We start from the raw sequence: 19,033 nt of genomic DNA, 5'->3' as shown, positions 1-19,033 counted from the left end.
GTGTTAGACAACTGCAGACATGTGATGATTTGGCAGCATTTGGCGCTTGACTACTGGTATTTTGTAAGAAATGACTGGTTATCAGAAAGAACTAGTTAATGATGAGGTAATCTCAAGTAGCCCTGAAGCACTGGCGGATCCAGAAAAATTTCATGGGGGCGGGCACATTTTCATATACATATATATATGTATATATATATGTATTTATACATATTTATATTATATATATATATATATATATATATATATATATATATAATTTTCTCAATTTTATCATTTCTATAATACTGAAAATGACGATGGATCTTGCAAATATGATATATGTATGTATGAGCAAAAATAGACTCATATCCTTCTGCATAGCTGGGTGGTTAAAAGTAACCTCACATTGGCATATCATGCGACTGTTCGAATCCTACCATGATCATCACGGTTTCTTCTTTATTACCTCACTTGGATTCAAGGCTTATAGTGGTGACATCTAAAGAGTGAGAAGAAATGGATGAGTTCTGAGTTTATTATGGTCATTACAAAATATACTTACACATCTGGTGAAATAGTGAGAGGTGGATTTTATTTCGATATTTCAAGCTAAAAAGCAAACACTTGAACACATTGTCTCTGAATTAACTGACATATGCAAGTATGGGAAGGAATCGATCTGTAACTATCTTCGTTGTCGATTGGTTAACGGAAACATAATCCTAATATGTGTTTGGGTTCGAATCCTGACATTCCTTAGTTTGGGTTCAAAGCACTTAGCGATGGGTGTAACCAAGGACAGAGGATATCGAGAAATTATGAAGACATTATAGCTATTAAAACTCCGTATGCATACATACATACATACATACATACTGAGAAATACATACATACGTGATTTTACATACATACAGCCATACATACATAGGTTCAAGAAATCGACAGAGTGCCGTGATTTTGTGTATTTTAACACATCTTGGGGCACAAAAGAATGTTAAAATAACGACAGAGTGCCGCACTCTGTCGTTTGTGTATTTTTAACACATCTTCGGGGCACAAAAGATGTGTTAAAATACATATAAACAATTGGAATACTCTGTATTTCATTTTGAATATCCAATATATATATATATATATATATATATATATACATACATACATATATATATATATATATACATATATATAATATATATATATATATATATATATATATATATATATATATATATATATATATATATATATATATATATATATATATATATATATATATATATAGATTCAGAATTAATGAGGTCAACTGTGAATAGGACTATAAACAGCAAGCAACTTCATTTATTTTATTTTGTACAATGCTCGACTATCATTTTAATCAGGTATGTCGTCAACATGCCTCTGAGAACTACATCGTCCCATCATAATGACATGAAGCCCCCCCAATTAATCACGTTCTCATTATGTCTTAAAATAAGCGAAGTTTACCTGAATACATATATATCTGGTGACAACACTAAGACTTCTTTGACACAGTGTAAACTGCTTTTGATCACGCTGATTAATTCTGTAAGAGATCATTTATCTAGCTTTATGGTAAACAGTCCTGTACGATATGGCTTTATGAAATGACGGCAATGCCCTCCGCTGAAAACAAGGGGTAAATCGCTTTTAGATTTCACTATGAAGTCAGAATTCCATTCCAGACTCCACAACAACGATTCATTGTTTGTTAATTTCAATGTGCTGAGAGACATTCTATTCAAGAGACACGTAGCACATTGATGAAGTGACCTTAGTTCCAGTTTATTCATGCAAAGTTTTCCTGTTTTTGGGGAGAAGCTACAAAATGAATCGATCGTAGATGAAGGACGTGGCAAACAAAGCCACGAGCAAGATTCAGTAAGAATTCAAGAAATGAAAGAAAGCCTTAAAGCAAATGGAACGTTTTGAGAATAAGACAAAAATGGAGCACAAGGCGAAATCTAAAGCCTTGATGATATATGCAAACGAACACTCAGTCACAGAAGCAACCATTAGTTGGACTTGAAATTGTGTGTGTGTGTGTGCGTGGAGATTGGCGGACGGGCTCCGAGACTCGACAAGCATTGCAGCCACATCCAACCAGAACAATACACAAAGAAACCTTCTGGTTGGTAATAATGTGGAAAGCATTGAAGAAAAACAGTTCGTTCCCTTGACTGCTCAAAGAAAGTTATTACGAAAGGTATAAATAAAAAATTCCCAAATAATGTAGATTTTTCAGAAACATTCAGAAATCACATCAAAAAGTGAGGCTTAGACTCAACGAGCATTGCAGCCACATCCAACCGGGACAATACCCAGAGAGACCTTCTGGTTGGTAATAATGTGAAAAGAATTAAAGAACTTCGTTCCCTTGAAAACTCAAAGAAAGTTATTACGAAAGGTACAAATAAAAAATTCCCAAATAATGTAGATTTTTCAGAAACATTCAGAGCTCATAAAATAAGGCGAGGCTTAGGTAAGAATACGAGGACGGAACTAAAAGTTATTTTGATACTGAAGTGCGTTCGGGTCAAGAAGTTTGTTGTTTCAGAGATAATTATGTTCCAGTATATTTCTAATTTAGTCTCAGGCAAATGTATAGTCAAACGGTAAGATAGATAACTCGATAGTCCAAGATTCACATCTTGGAAGGAGTGTTGAAAAAAGACGTTCGCTATGCCTAGGTAGCTTAAAAGGAAGCATAATTTTCGTTTTTACCACATTTCCATCTTTGTTCAACAATAACTGGATAAGTTTGACAAAAATAGTTATTTGCTACTGTCTTTAGAGAGGCCTTCTTTAGTGAAACTCCTCTTCGATAGTAATGATGATAATATTGACTAGATTCCAACTACAATTCGACTCCAAATTCCATCATGCAATTTCACCTGAATCTAACCTTTGCAGCACATAACTTATCAAAACTGGTTGAAATCATAATTTGCAATAAATATCTCGTTTTTTAAGATGATAGTGAAATACATTAGAGGTGACTGCACGAACTGTAGGTTTTTGGAAGATTAACTGTGTAGGTTTTTTAACAAAATGGAGAAAGGGAACACCCTAACCTCCAATATCTGCTGTTTTACTATTGGAATTTAATCAGATTCTAACAGGGGTTCTGAAGACTAGGTGCCTGTATAAAAAATGCTAAGAATTTTGTCTTTTAAAGACAAAATTCTGGCCATACAAAGATAAGCCCCGATCAAGAAAATATTGAGAGGATTTATTACACAACCTCCAAGGCACTCCCCTATCAGGTTTTATGAGAGAAAGAGATTAAAAAAGGTAAAATACTGAACTTTCAAAAGACCCATGACCTAGTACGGTAACTCAAAGAATATTAACAAATCATGTAGCCCAGGTGCCTACCAACTCACTTTCGTCAAAATCAAAGAAAAAAATAAAATGTTGGGCTTAAAATCACTCTGTAAAGGATGAAAAATATTTTGGTAGTTAAACATGGATCACAGGTTTGATTTCAATTAGAGAGTAGTATGGAAGATGAAAAATATTTGGGGCAAACATTCACCAGCCCTCAAGTGACCGAATGACCAGGTTTCAACAAAACCAAGAAAATTAAACGTTGACCTTTAAATATTTGGTGGTCCACGGGTTTCTTTGGATCAGCAATTGCATTTTATATTCCTGTTTCTGTTAAAGATCCTGATACACTTTTTAGTTTTCTGTAAACGAAAACTATTGAGATGGCTATTTGTCCGTCAGTCCGCGATTTTTCCTGTCCGCCCTCAGATCTTAAAAACCACTGAGGCTAGAGGGCTGCAAATTGGTATGTTGATCATCCAGACTCCAATCATCAAGCATACCAAATTGCAGCCCTCTAGTCTCAGTAGTTTTTATCTTATTTAAGGTTAAAGTTAGCCGTGATCGTGCGTCTGGCACCGCTATAGGTGCCAACAACACAGGCCACCACTGGGCTTGACAAAGTTTCATGGGCCGCGGCTGCGAATTTCAAGAGCCATGGCTGACAGTTTCATACAGTATCATACGCCGTACAGAAAACTCGATTGCGCCTTAGAATCTTCGGGGCATCTTTTACTTGTTTCTCATTTTCCTAAAACAGTATTCTTGTAAGGGATCCTTCCACTCAGTGGTGTTGCGGCTTCGAAATTTCTTTTCCTCGAAGTTCTTCAAATAACTTTTATTTTCCATTATCAGGATGTTGATGTAATTTTGCAATATACTTAGCTGAATTCCAGCTTGCAAATGTCTCGTAGGTCGACGAGACTTCACGAGAAATTCTCACAGCACGAAGAAACAGAGAGGAACATCCGGTTTCACCTTCAGAAAAGTCTGTTGTTGCCCTGTAATTGCTCGTCTAGAGAATCTCGCATTGCCAACGCATCGAGAATTGAAATTACTCAGGTTTCTTCTCCATGAAATACAAGCAAGGCAATAAAGCCAAAGTTAAATGGAAGGTGAACTGGGAATGGGATACGTGCTTCTTGTTCAAATGACACTAGATGAGATTTGATTTTTTATCAGAGGAATTTTAAGACTTGTGGGTGCAACATATTATAATTTGAAGATACTTCCGCTGGTGGAAATTTCTTATCTTTATATCATCTGGTATCGCTGAGGTCGAATTCAGGATCGTACACGTCATCTAGATTTGAGCCTTTTTTGATGTTACAACACAGATGACAGGAAAGTGGATGCTAAGTAGATTGCGTAAATTTCAAAGAATTTAAAGGAAAATGAATTTTATAACACTCCATGTATACATTTTGCATCAGGAGAGAAGGAATAATAATAATAATAATAATAATAATAATAATAATAATAATAATAATAATAATGGACTCCTAAGAAGGCAGGATGCAACCCGGAACCCCACACTATAAAAAAAAACCGCCCAGTTGAATAGGATCACTGTGATAGAAAAAAATAATAATAATACCTTGAAGGAAGACCCTCTTTGAGCCAAACTTCATTGAAAAGAAAGGCACTCTGTATGCCGCTGAGCTTATATTGCTCCGTCTTAATGTGACACATAAGTTTCTTTGTTTCAGTAGGTGAATTTATAAAGCAGCTATGCAAAGTTCATTTATAATCCCGACGCTTCGGTAGTCCTCACTACCATTTGAAAGGGATAAATGGCACCAGGGGGTACATGTAGAGAAAATTCATACCCAACAATGGGTTTACTAAGAAGGGGACGATTTTCGATTGGTTGGTCATAGTCAGGGAGTTCTCCTATTGGCTGTGAGTCTGGATGACTGGTGGGGGTGCTGACTGGTTGGCGCCAGGGGACTTTGCTCACGGCCTGAGGAGGAGGGTGGCTGTAGTATTGTCTCAGGGGCATGCCTGCCTCGTTGTTCTTTTGACAGCGGTTTGCAGGAGGAGAGTTTCCTGAGTGACACTAAGAGTAGGTTTTCACCAAAGAATGGCGAAGGCCTCCTGGTAGTGGAGGTGTCGGCGATCCACGTCACCATCAAGGATTGTGGTATTCCTCACAATCTACTGGCGTTCGTGGGTGTTGCTGAGTTCCCTCATGCAGCTTTGGTACATAGCCCCTTCATGTAGACGGACAGCAATCCTCTTAAAGGGGGAGAGTCATTGTTATACCAATGTAAGAAGGGTGGCATGTATTCACTGGGCACAGTATTGAGTAGACACTCTTTTCTTCTTCATGTGATCGCTGCCTATGAAGGGCTATTCTTCATGAGGAATCAGGCAGTCCTCCGTTCCTTAAAATAGATATTGAGGTCAATTATCATGTCTACTTCTCCACAACTTGGAGACGCCTAAGCCTGGCACCAAACGTGTTGAAATTGAGGTTCCTCTTTACTCTACTTTTTCCCCTGGGAGATCGTGGCCTTGTCAGTAGTTCTGATGAGCTTCAGCCTCTCCTCCTGGTGGCGGCTTTGACAGAGCGCTGATAGTATCATAGCCACCTGCTGACCAGGGGGATGAGAGAGATCACCAGAGGTCTTTGAGAAAGGGAAGAAATCGTGAACCACTGGGCAGATAAAACAGCTGCCTTCATCCTAATTAGGTGAGAGGAGTACCTCAGGAAGCTCAATCATATACCTGGAGATCCAAGCTCTGCCAGATTATGAGGAAGCCTGTTGAAATAAGGAGGGAAGCAAATCGCATGGTTGAAAGAATTAATGCTGCTGTAGATGCTGTGCACCTTCCCAAGGTTATGGGGGACCACAACGTTTGCTACATTGATGGCAAGACAAAAACGCATAAAGCTAACTCCTCTCTATGCCACATAATCAGCTAATGCCCACTGCCGACTTACCAGCTGGCTAAAACTTAATAAAAAATGTTAACATCTTACGTCCCTAATGAACTTTTCATTGCATCTTCCATAGAGTTTCTTGACAGACTGCATAGTGCTGTCCTAAGGTATCATTGCATCATTAAATGTACTGAGCCTCTTCACCAACGCTCCCATCAATGGGAATTTGATTAAGCTAAACAGAAGTGCCACTGACTTAATGAACTGGAAATTAAAGACGAATAGTTTATAAGGCAAATAAAACTCATTTTCTAAGATGACTTTCTCAGGGGTTGCTATTGCAACACAACAATGATAAATTAGTAGAGGCATGCCATGCATAGGAATACCAGTGGCATCCACAACAATCAACTGCCTATTACCTCAGACCCAAACTCAAGAAAAAGAATGACAAAGAACCTAGATTCCCTAACGAAAATACCAAAGTGGAGTAAGTGGAGTATTGTAAGTTAGAGAAGAAACATTTTGTAGGAGTAATGATGAGGGAAAATAGAAATGGTTCAGACCCACCAGCTACTCCAATGAGTCTTAATAATAGTTAGATAGTCCAAGGCAGAATTCTTAGGAGTTTGAGAGATGGAGCTGCAAAGGGCTCAGTTCAAGAGAGAGACTGAAACTTCAGTTGCTACAGATCCAAATGAATTCCTGTAGTTAGATGTAGGTCAACCCAATGTATTCTTTTCTACTCTCAAAAAGTTGGTGTAGTGCCAGCAAGTGCTACCAGAAATTTCGTTGCCCTTCCTTACTGGTCAGCATACAGTAGTCTGTCCATTAGTGAGATGAAGGACTGCTGCCTCAAAAAGGTTCAAATACTGCAGGTGTGTGAACTGTTACCCACAGCTTACCAATGTCACTTCAGAGAGCTCAAGATATAAAACACCAAAACCCTAGGAAAAAGTGAGAGGAAAATGGAACCTGCCCTTAATAGATGACTGGATGCTGCCTTGTCTGAACAGACCTATGAAGTCCAATGGGATCTCACCAAGTTGGAGTAACTCTAAGATATCTTGGCCCCAGAGGTAAGGCAATATTTGGCAGGGTGCAAAGTGCCGAGTACCAGACATGCCACCGTCTCAGCTGACAAGAAAGAAATGACCCACTGTATACTGTATATGGAAACAAAGATGGCTCGTCACAAGCAAGGAAACGGAATGTCTGTTGAATACCCAGACTGCCATATGTAAAGACAGTGCCATGAGGGCCGCCACAAAGACAATGATGTGTTCCCATTGCAAAAGAGCTGGACATAATATCTCCCAATGTTGGATGAGACTCTTGAGACAGAGTGCTAGGAAATGGCTAGTGAACCTGCCAAATGAGACACTCATGGTTTTTAGAAAAAAAACTAACTTACACTATGGCAATAGGGATAGCTGAGAGGTTGGAAAAACTTGCAAGACTGGAAGGAGCAGAGAAAAGCACAAGCTCAGTGACTGCTTACCTGAGCAGACAAAAGAATGAAAAGTGGGAGGAAAGCCTTTACTTACGATGGATCTGTGTCCCTGCAAAAAGCAGGTACCATGCCTGCACAGGGTAAAGATACAGCAAACCGCGAGGATAAAATACTTGGGAGGGACTAATGAACTACTTCTGTAGGAATCAAGGTTTTGGCATATACAAAAGGGTATAATCATCATAACTGAAATAACAATCCTAATGGAAATATGCTGCTGTTGAATTCATTTCTATCATAAAGTAGTAAGGGGACAAAATATGGAGTGAAAGGGTACTCAGGGCTAATGTTTCCCAGACTATTTGCTGACCTTTATAAACATCAAGTACAATTCTCGCAACCAAAGGTGGTGAGATCAAGGTGGTGGTAACCTGTTTGGTACTATCCGGTATTATGTTTATTAAATTCAGTGGTAATGAGGTTGTCTTTCATTTTTGTTAGTAAACTGATATTTTGTTATTCAGTTAAAGGACCATGTGTTTGTAAACTTGTATATTGTGTATGTAACATATGCCTCATCATTGAGGTTAGTGTGTTTGTGTATTAATACCGTTACAGGTGTAGTGGATTTAGCTCATTATTATACTGACCTCTTTACGAGACAGACATCCCACTCTTCCTCATTAGCAATAAATGTTCTAAACTCAGAAAAGTCTAATAAATGGCCCTTCGTACCACAACACTTCTACACCAAGTTTGCCTTGACTCTCCACTCCAAACGGAACCATTGCCATTGCCCTGATGGAGGAGAAGCTCATTGCCAGACCGCAATTGCTCCATGGTAATGATGGGGCTGGAACCATATTTTGCAAAGATCGTGCACAGTGCATAAACTACAAGAAAATGGCGAAGAACGATACTCAGGCTGAGAATACAGCTAACAAGACAATATCAGAAGGACACTTGCCAAGGACCTTACCACATGCCTACAGGCAGTAACTCAACTGCACTGAATGAGAATTAATCCATGCAAAGCCTTCTTGAAGGCAAATGGAGGATACAGAACTTGCCAAGCTGTTAAAGCAATAAACGCAGTGAAAATCTCTTTTCTCAGGGTGTGCACCACTGATTTAACCAATAAACGATACATGTAACAGAGACTGCTATCTATTCATTTTATGGGAGTCAACCATTATTAAGGCAAGTGGCCATATATATATATATATATATATATATATATATATATATATATATATATATATATATATATATATATATATATATATATATATATATATATATATATATACAGTATGACTTTTTTCACATCACCGTGATTCATATACAATCAGTAAGCTACAAACGTCCTTTAATATCCAATTTGCTCTACCTCGGAAATAATAATATATATATATATATATATATATATATATATATATATATATATATATATATATATATATATATATATATATATATATATATATATATATATATATTCATATATATCAACAGACATTAATGCTTTAATTGTGTATGGACAACACTTATAATAAACAAAAAATATGCTAACAGCTAAATAGCAGGGCAGATATGATTCATACAAAAGGGAAAAAATATTTGTTTTACGTCAGCGAGATGATTTATCACTGCTTTGACTACGAGCAAAAGAACAAGTCTGTAAAGCAGGTCGATTCAGATAAGGATTACTTGAGGCAATGAGAGGATTGCATCGCGTAGTTAGCGCTCTGGGAGTCATGAATTAGTTGCTGATAATAATGAAACTGTTGCAGAATAAATTATCGTGCTTAAACGTTGTCGTCATCAGCAGAAAATTAGGTAGAAACTTGGAACTAATTTCCATCAGGTGCTGAAGATATAAAAACTCTTTGGTATATATTATTAAAGAGGACATTGTAAATGCTAATCTTGTGTACTGAAATACAGGAACAGTTTCTAGACATTTGTCAAGGGAAAATTGCTAATTGTGGAAGGATCCAAATAGCATTAGTGTAAATGGCATGAGAATGAAAGCGGATTTTTAGCTTAGAGCGAAAAGTTAGGAAGGATAAACTTCATGATCACAAAAATCTGCTCAAAGTTGATCTTGTAATCAGCAGAACTCTAAAAGGGATTTTTGACAGACTAATCCGGACGATCCTGACGCCAATTGAATAAAACTCTCCTACCATTTTTCGATACTTTTCACACTCAACATTTAAGTCACTCAACCTTTGGAAATGTGTGATGAAATTCATGTATCTGGATCATAAGGTATCGAACACCTAAGGTTATTTTTTAATATATATAATAACATATACAGTTTTCATATAGTTTACTTTTGGAAGCAATAAATTTAGCTTTATTAAAATCGAACATTGCTGAATATCTGAGTAAAAGGATTTGGCACGTAATAGATTTCATTATGAAGTTGGAAAAGTCTGCATGATAACATAATATTAGATAGTGTTCTATTACTGAGATGATTTTCCAATCTTTACAATGATCCAGCTTAGACCTTTCAAAAATATCATCTGAGCCTGGGAGCTTGCAAGCACATGTGTGTACGCATGTGTTGTGGACTGCCATAGCCAAGGTCTGAAGAATAGCAGCAGGTCAATCCACCAGCGACCCAAAACGCGTCCTTTCCAGCGCAGGTCAACACTGGGTCGATTATGACGTCAGACAGTCCTTCCGTTCAGTGCGCAGCTCTCCCGTGTATGTACTATGATAAACTGGTACTCTAATTTTATTAATTTTAGAAAAAGATAAAGAGCGTTCTATATGGCTAGCTACAGAATGCTGGATCAGTCTGGCGTCACAGAACTGACCCCTCAGAAGACTAAACCTCCCCCTTCTCCCCAGCCCTCCCCTAAATTACGGGCGCGTGGGTAGACCTGGTGTTCCTTAGACCTTGGTTATAGCTGTGTCAGTTGACGGAAGGGAACAACGCGCTCCTTAATGTTTTTATGAATGTACCTGCTGAGAAAACCTCTAACTACATTGGAACTGAACTGAACTGAATATAGAATTTAGGCCAAAGGCCAAGCACTGGGACCTATGGGGTCATTCAGCGCTGAAACGGAAATTAACAGTAAAAGGTCTGAAAGGTGTAACAGGAGGAAAACCTCGCAGTTGCACTATGGATCAATTGTTAAGAGAGGGTGAAAAGTAAAATGGAAGAGAGAGAATATGGAAGGAGGTACAGTGAAAGGAGCGGAAGACTAACTATATTGGGGCGTAATGACGATTTACGGAAAATTAGACTTTTAGTAGAAAGTGGTCAATCATCTTAGCGCCTTCAAAATACTCTTCTGATTGCCAGAAATCATGACCTCTTCTTTGGTATTTTCATACTTATTTACCCACAAGCATCTTCCAGTGGCTTTGAGAACTTTGCCTGTACACTTTCACGCTGGGAGTATGTTATATAGACTACTTTTTCGTAGTATCGTCTAGAGCAGCGTTTCTCTATTTGAACTGACTGGCATCATGAGGTTTCCTGGGCAATTTTGAGGGCACTATCAGATATTTTAGAAGTTGATTAGCAGTCCAGCTAGTAAGACTTATTTTAATCTCCTTTAACCGAAGATTAACGAAAAGTTTTCAGCACAGATGCCTATTGAGAAGTTCGTAACATTTCCCAAATTTTCACTTTACGCATATGAAACGGCAATGCCATAGACGGTTAATACATTTCTCACTTGAGTAAACATAAAAAACGCGTTGAAATGCTTTTAATACTGGATAATAAATAACAAAAAAAAAGAGAACTTCATGGAGAATTTCCCAGATAAACTCTGCATGAAATCTGTATCACTTTCCTGTTGAACTTTTACAGTATACCCATGATTCCACTCGGCGCAGAATGTTTGCTCTTAACACGCTTATTTTTCTGAAGGCTTCGTAATGCAAGTGAAAATATACAGAAAACCCAATTAAAGATACGGCTTTTTGCTGCAAGTGCAATTGCAGCTGGTAATAAACGTGCGATAATCATTTTTTTTTCAGGGCCAATTGCAGTACGATTACCCCTCCATTTTCTGATCTTTTTGAACTCCAGAGCATCAGGATGTGTGTGAGGTCAAATCTAGTAATAAGTTCCTAAATGTAATGAACAAAAGAAAAACTTTATTTCAGAAATATTACTGCACTAATAATTCTCGTCATTTAACGAAATTCTATGTGCACTTCATACAAGCCATTTTCTAATGCTGTTCATGGAATACGAAAGCGAAGTTCGAACAAAAGCTTCCATTCTACAGCAGTGTAAGGAATTTAAAATGCCCCTTCTTCTATTGTTGATTGGCTTGACATATATTGTTCATTAATATATATATAGTATATATATATATTGACATATATACATATTATATATATATATATAACTGAATCACGAAAATATGGAACGTGTTGAATATATAAATAAAGACAAAACCCACGAAAGAAAGAGAAACAATGGAGTGCTGCGAGGCCTTTCGACTGTCGTCGTAAGTAAAGGACGACAGTCGAAAGGCCTCGCAGCACTCCACTGTTTCTCTTTCCTTCGTGAATTTTGTCTTTATATTTTATATATATATATATATATGTGTATATATATAAAATAAATCTCATGATTTCATGTGCATACAATATGCTTGCTTCAAGTCTTTATAATTTGCTTAGAGCTTTTAAAGGAAATCAACAAAAGTACAAAATAAAACTGGAATCAGAATCTGATTAAGCACTAATAATTAGCGGCTCTTCGTCTCCATCATCACTTAGTTAGACTTAAACCCACAAATACATGGTGCTCTCGAGCTGCGCTGGAACCCGGCACTGCCCATCATGCCTCCCCTACCCTCCCGATCTCCTATCTACCCCGCTCCCCACCCGGGGCGGACAAACAGGTTTGCAGGAGGAGGGTGGAAGTGTCATGTTTCCCCTACCATCCCGGTCCCCTACCTACACCGCCCCCACCTAGGGCGGGCAAACAAGAAATATCCACTCGGATTTCATTATTATAGATAGATAAACTGACTAGTATACTGTATTTGCATAGAAGTAGGAATAATATAAACATACCACTACACTCTTTGGGCCTATAATATAAATGTATATTTACAAACCTGTGCCTTCCATATAAATGTGCAAATGAATCTAAAATGTGTAGTATTGGTATTTTCTCACAAAGATAAACATTTTTCGTGCCAGACAGATTACGAAAATTCTGTCCTTATATTTTTTATTGTTTTACCTTTGGTCTCAATAATAATACTAAATTCGTGAAAAGATTTGTTAGACAAATGTACTACAATAACTGAAACGCCCTTCTATGCACCAATTCTTCACTGGAAGAGGACGAAAATTTTTCATTAAATGTAAAATAAATCACTGTAGCAAAGTGACGCTAATGGAGGCCATCAACACAGTATGTGGGTGTCAGTGATCTGGCCTTTTAAAGCCATTCGATACTAAACCTTTCTATACAGTATAAGAGTCTGATATGAGCAGCAAAGACCCAAGGTACTTTATTTCGACTCACTGGCCGTCCCCGAAAAAGATCAGAGCAATGACATCTTTTTACAATTCCGTACCTCTTTTTCCCATAGAGCTCGTACTTTTTTTCTTCCTTACAGCACTGGCATCTCGGCGCCTTCTCCTACCAATGACTTAACAGCAGGACCACAGCAGCCATGGTATCACAGTGAAGAGGGGTACCCATAAAATTAATCAAAGAGTAACTTTTATTGCTCTTTGTTTCATGGGCGTCGTACATCTTCATCTAAAAAGATGTAGCAGAAGACATTTTCGGTGCACGAAAGAAAAATAAAAAACGAAACCGCAACAGCAGAAGCATTTATTTTATCATATAAACATGATTTACGAAACCAACACCAGAGGCAGATTGGTTCGTTGTAAATGGTCCCTTTACAGCCACCATAAAGAGATTTTTCCCTTATAACAGCTCTATGAAAGTTTGGATGATTCAGGTTTATCTTGTGTCATGTTTCATCCTGCACTTTCTTTTTCCATCTTACATCTAATACTATTGGTGCAAAATCGTTCAAAAAAGTTCCTTATTTTATACTTATGTATTATATCCCTTTTCACTGATGGTTCTAATTTCATGAATAATAAGCAAAACTTGTAAAATGAAGATGTTACTATATATAATTCATCGGTCGGAGGGGAAGATACATAACAATGCCACTGATACACGGGAAACATTTATCATTTTATAAAAAAAAAAAAAAAAATTCTATGCACCTTATCACCTACCTGGAGCTCTCAAGCTTTGGTACTGTGAGCTTGGTCTTGCTGAGGTTTGATTTCGTCTTGCACCTTTTTCACTTCTTCATGGTCTAAGCGATGTCAGGTAGGGCAGCCGATCGAGGCTACGGTCTACCCCAACGCCAAATCAAAGTCCTTCAAAAGGAGGCATCGTGCTTACCCCATATAAAAAATGGGAAAAAGCACGTTAAACGAAGAAGAAGAAGAAGAAGATGGGCCGTCTGGCAGGCCTATAGTAGTCGGTGCCTGAAAGGTTGTACATACTCAAGGCACTGTGTCTGCTTTTCATTTCCGGCCCATATCTCCCACAGAAGCCGGATGATGACAATGTGTCATGCCCGAATACCAGCTGGAAGGGAGAGATCCCTAACAATTCCTGCCAGAAAAAGTGGTATACTCTTTCATCCCATTCTTTAGTAATTCAGTAAGGCAATACTCTCATAAGTCCCTTTTAAACACAGCATGGAACCTCTTCAATGCACCTTGGGATTGAGGATGATGGGCAGAGGTCACGTCATACCATAATCCTAGGTCCTTCATCATGCTGGCATACGAATTCAACAGGATTGTACTTCTTTGGTCGGTTAAAACCTTTGAGGACAAAGACTGAAATCATTTTTGTGAAGGCCTGAGTCAAATTCTGGCTGGTTCTGGTATGCAATGGAATAGCCTCTGGGAAACAAGCTGAGGCACACAGTACTGTGAATATATATGCACTGCCCTTCTTTGCCTTCAGTAGAGTCCCTCTATGTCCAAGGTCAATTTTGAAAGAGTCTGACGGGGCATCTGCAAGCATCAGATAGTAGTTTGCATAACTGGAGAACATGAACCTCAACTACGTCATAGTTCCTCATCTCACTGGCTGACAGGTTATTGTGGTCATCTGAGGTTTGCTTTGTCAGATGTCTGGTGAGGCTTTTATCTCGGGTGGCACTTGAAGGTACTCTATGAGTTCCTCGAGGTCAGATGAAAACTTACCAGGCTGGTCCTCGTCATATCCTAAGCAAAAATATCAACAATTCTGTTGAAGGGAACTTGGTGCAGTGCAGGACAGGAGTGGAGAAAAGTCTGTTCCAAGCATGACTGCATAAGCTGTAGCTTAGACCTTTCAATTTCCAGCTGGTCCAGATGCAACTCCAGGCTCTTACTCTTCAATGGTTATTGGCCATATTTCACCTGGCTGGTATTGTTTTATTGGTGGGTAGTCTAGAGATGAATCTACAGATGAGTCAGCCTTAATCTCCTTTTTGTTCCACACTATTAACGTGTCCTGAGGATCATCTCCTTAATGCAGCTCTTCCAGTACCAGTTCAGCGTCAGGTTCTCGAAGTAAGGCAGAAATAATGTCATTGATTAAGGTGAGTTCCATTCCTAAGTATTCAATAACTGGTTGTAGAACAAGTGTATTCTTGAGTGATGGCAAAGCCTTTTTCATTCCTCACCACTGAGGTGCCATAACAATGTTTGTGTGGGTTGTCTCAAAATGTTGTTTTTCCTTGTTTCACCTTGGTTTTCCATGTTCCATGTACTTTATCTGTGCTATCATTTTGCCCTGCTTTATTTTTGGCTGACACAGGTGGTGGTCAGTAGCACTCTGATGTGAGAGAGAAATTACTTTTTATTCGCATGGGTTCCTTATAAGTGCGCAAGGCCACACCTCACCCAACTCTTGCGTCAGCTAGAATCAAACAATAAGTAACCAATTTAATATTCCTGCAGCGGGCTCAGCAATACTTAGTATACAAGAAACCTGTTAATTTAGTTCTGTCTCTCTGTCGGGAGAGACCTTTATTTGATGTCATCAGAGATGGACCCCAGTCTACTCCCTATTTGATAATGATGAGGAGTGTCACAATCACTAAGATAACGAACTTAATATAGAAAAGATAACGATCACTACTTACTTCTGTTCGATAATACTAGTGTAATGTATAGGACAGACCAAGGACTTTTGATAACAACTATAATTCCACACTTAAAGCAAGGGCTTCTAATGACAACTCTAATTCCACACTTTACAGTTTGTTCACAAAAAATAACAATACTTAAACGATTCACAAATGAAGAATAAACGACAAGAAGAACACCAAACGAAATTGTACACAAATAAATATAAAATGAGACGAAACAAAGACAACAAAAGCACAAACAATAAAATGACACTTGCAAAAATGAAAAGTTAGCAGAGAGAAAGACGATAAAACACAAAAGCAAAAGCTAATTGTCTGCAAAAATGAAAAGTTAGCAGAGAGAAAGACGATAAAACACAAAAGCAAAAGCTAATTGTCCACCAGACTTCATAAACGCTCACGCATGGGCAATGACTGAAAGTGAATCCACTCAAATCTCCTGCAGGTATTAACGTGAACTCAATTTGCTAAAGTTTCCGGTGGGAATGAATTTTAGATCAAGTGACACAGAGAATGGGATTCTGTCACGTGACTCAACGAATGATAAAACTTTCACTAAAGATGAAACCCAAATGCAAACTTCACACACACACAACTTAGGTGAATTTAATATCAATGCAAAATGGAAGGGCCAGTATAACACTATAAAGAACCAAGGAGCTGTTTACCGCTTTTTAGACAAAATATATATTTAGAATTTACCGGTCAATTTTACCAGATACGTGTGTCAGTTTTGATAAACACAGTGCTCTCTTAACTCCTCCATTTCTTCACACTTAGGTAACTCTTCCACGAAATGAAGAGTCTAATTTTGTTTCCCATTGCATTACACTTTTCATTCACTCAACTTGAATGCATCGATAAACTGTAATTTTGTTATAACAGGAAAAAAGTCGTTTCTGAACCAGAATTAATAACACGATCACATTTATCTTACGTATCCAGAATTAAGACTAATTCAAGCAAGCAGTTATTCATTCCTGTCACATCCCGAACTTAAAAGGCTGCCAATAACGTTCGGTATGCCAGCACATGTCTGCCCCCACAGGCAGACCAACGTAGGCATACCTTCACCACTGACGACAGTTATTTTTACTCGGTTCTTTATAGCAGCCATGGCGTCAACAGACGATGCTCTGCAGTAATTGGCTTGTTGGCAGCAACAAAAAATAATAAAAGCCTGAAAAAGACGTCCAGGAAGGAGTGGCTGTTATTCATTGTTAACATATGATGTTAGCAATGAATAAATATGCAGAGTCTACTGTATATGTTGGATGCTATTTTGTTCTCATTTTAAAACTGCTTTACACATGATGCAGAATCACGAAGAAGACGCAAACAGGTCTATTCCTGGTTTACATTACTTTGCTATATCGATTATTCTCATTTAAAAACAAACGCATATGGTTTATAACCATGAATAAGCATACATGGGCATTCAAGGCCACTGTCTTTTTCGGCAGCAAAAATCTCCTTTAGTTTTTCGAATAATCTAAAATTTGTCTCTTTTTTTTTAAATCTGTTATGTTTGGATTTTACTTAGAACAGACAATGAACCTTCCTATAGAGTTTATGCACGAATATAATATATTTTAATCTGACATCTACACCAGTTAAGAAGTAAACAAACCCTAAACTTCATTAATTTAGGTATAAAGACTTTTAAATTCGATAAAGCTCAGCATATTCTGTCTCTGACTGGAACGTACTCTCCATCTTAGGACGGAAAGACCCGAGCAAAAAAAAGTAGCCTTCTCACACTGACGATCAAGCGAGCCTGCGCAGATCGTTTCATCGCAGACGTATCGGTTGAAATGAACTATTTGCTCAGGTCGCCTGTGCACGCAGAAGAAAACTGTATAGGTTGTTCACTTTAACGTTCAGGTGTGCCTTCACAGGCCGTCTGTGCAAGTAAACCTGCACAGTTATACTTAAATGTTAGTGGTGGCCTTAAGCAGTAGATGAAAATATTACTCGATTTAACTCAGATTTACGTATGTATAAATATAAGGCTACCTCAAGCAACCAATCATTCATTCCAGTCACATCCCTTAATTCAAGCAATAGATGAAAATATAACTTCGTTTTACTCACACACATATACTGTATATGTACACACACACATATATATCGCCAAAAATAGGTCAATTGAGATATTTAATTTCCATTTACAATGTGAGAAAATAGATTAATACGCGTTTCATGTGATATATACTTTATTACTATTTGTGCTATGCATGGCACAGAAGACCCGAAAAATAAAAAGTAAACAAACAAACTCGTGCGAGCAGCCAGGGAGAACTTACGAATAAAGGTTAATTTCAAAATTTACTTGCATTTAAAAATTTACAAAAAAAAAAAAAAGTTAAATTGAGGTATATAGTTTTTACTTACACAGAAAAATTTTAATAATTTTCGTTTACAAACATATAATTCATTACCATTTGTGTTATGTATGACACGATTCTCCTCCCAAGAAAGAAAAAAAAAAATTAAGCAAATTCGCTTGAGCAGCCAGGGAGAAGTTATGTTAGAAGTTATGTTCATTGAAAAATTTGCAGAAAAAAATAACGCCTATAACTGATAATATTTTTGAAACTGCAAATGCATGATAAATTGTTTCCATAATAATAAAACTTTGCCTCCAAAAAACATATTACACAAAAGAAAATAATGAAAACTTACATAATCCACATAAAAAATAACAAAATAATGCATTGCATAAAAAATACATAATTATTCATAAAAATACATAGGCCAACTATACATATATATGAAATGTAATCTTGTATACTCACCAACAATCCTGGTCTTCATATCTTGCTAATGCCTCCTCCTCTATTCCGAAGACCTTGCAGTTCCCGTCGTATGGCCTGGAGGAGGAGGAGGAGGAGGAGGAGGAGGAGGAGGAGGATGAGGAGGATGCTCCTACTCCTGCTTCCCCAGGGACCTATTGGGAGGTGCCGCTACGGTGGACGAATGCACAATGACAAGTGGTGTCCTTTCGAATGCCCTTCGTGAAAATTAGTTGGAGGATACCTAAGGCACTCGTTGGCTCTGGCACTTTCAGCAGCGAAACATCTGTAAATTCATGCAATTCGGGGCGGGGGTGGGGGGGATGATGGGGGTTTGTCAGCATTCGTAGTCCATCCGTCATCTTCATTAGCATCAACGGATGAA

The 19,033-nt window shown here is 37.9% G+C and overlaps 1 protein-coding gene across 1 annotated transcript in view; it reads right to left on the bottom strand.

The window, feature by feature from the left end:
* Positions 1-18,778, bottom strand: part of Tspo (Translocator protein) — a 133,511-nt gene extending 114,733 nt beyond the window's left edge. The window contains exon 1 of the mRNA XM_067111762.1: positions 18,652-18,778. The gene's annotated coding sequence lies outside the window, so the exon portion shown is untranslated. The remainder of the gene's footprint in view (positions 1-18,651) is intronic.
* Positions 18,779-19,033: the final 255 nt, after the last annotated feature.

Source organism: Macrobrachium rosenbergii, chromosome 11 (assembly GCF_040412425.1).
Source record: "Macrobrachium rosenbergii isolate ZJJX-2024 chromosome 11, ASM4041242v1, whole genome shotgun sequence".
Lineage (NCBI taxonomy): Eukaryota > Metazoa > Arthropoda > Malacostraca > Decapoda > Palaemonidae > Macrobrachium > Macrobrachium rosenbergii.
The sequence above is the reverse complement of the archived record's forward strand: the minus strand, read 5'-3'. Positions and strand labels throughout refer to the sequence as shown.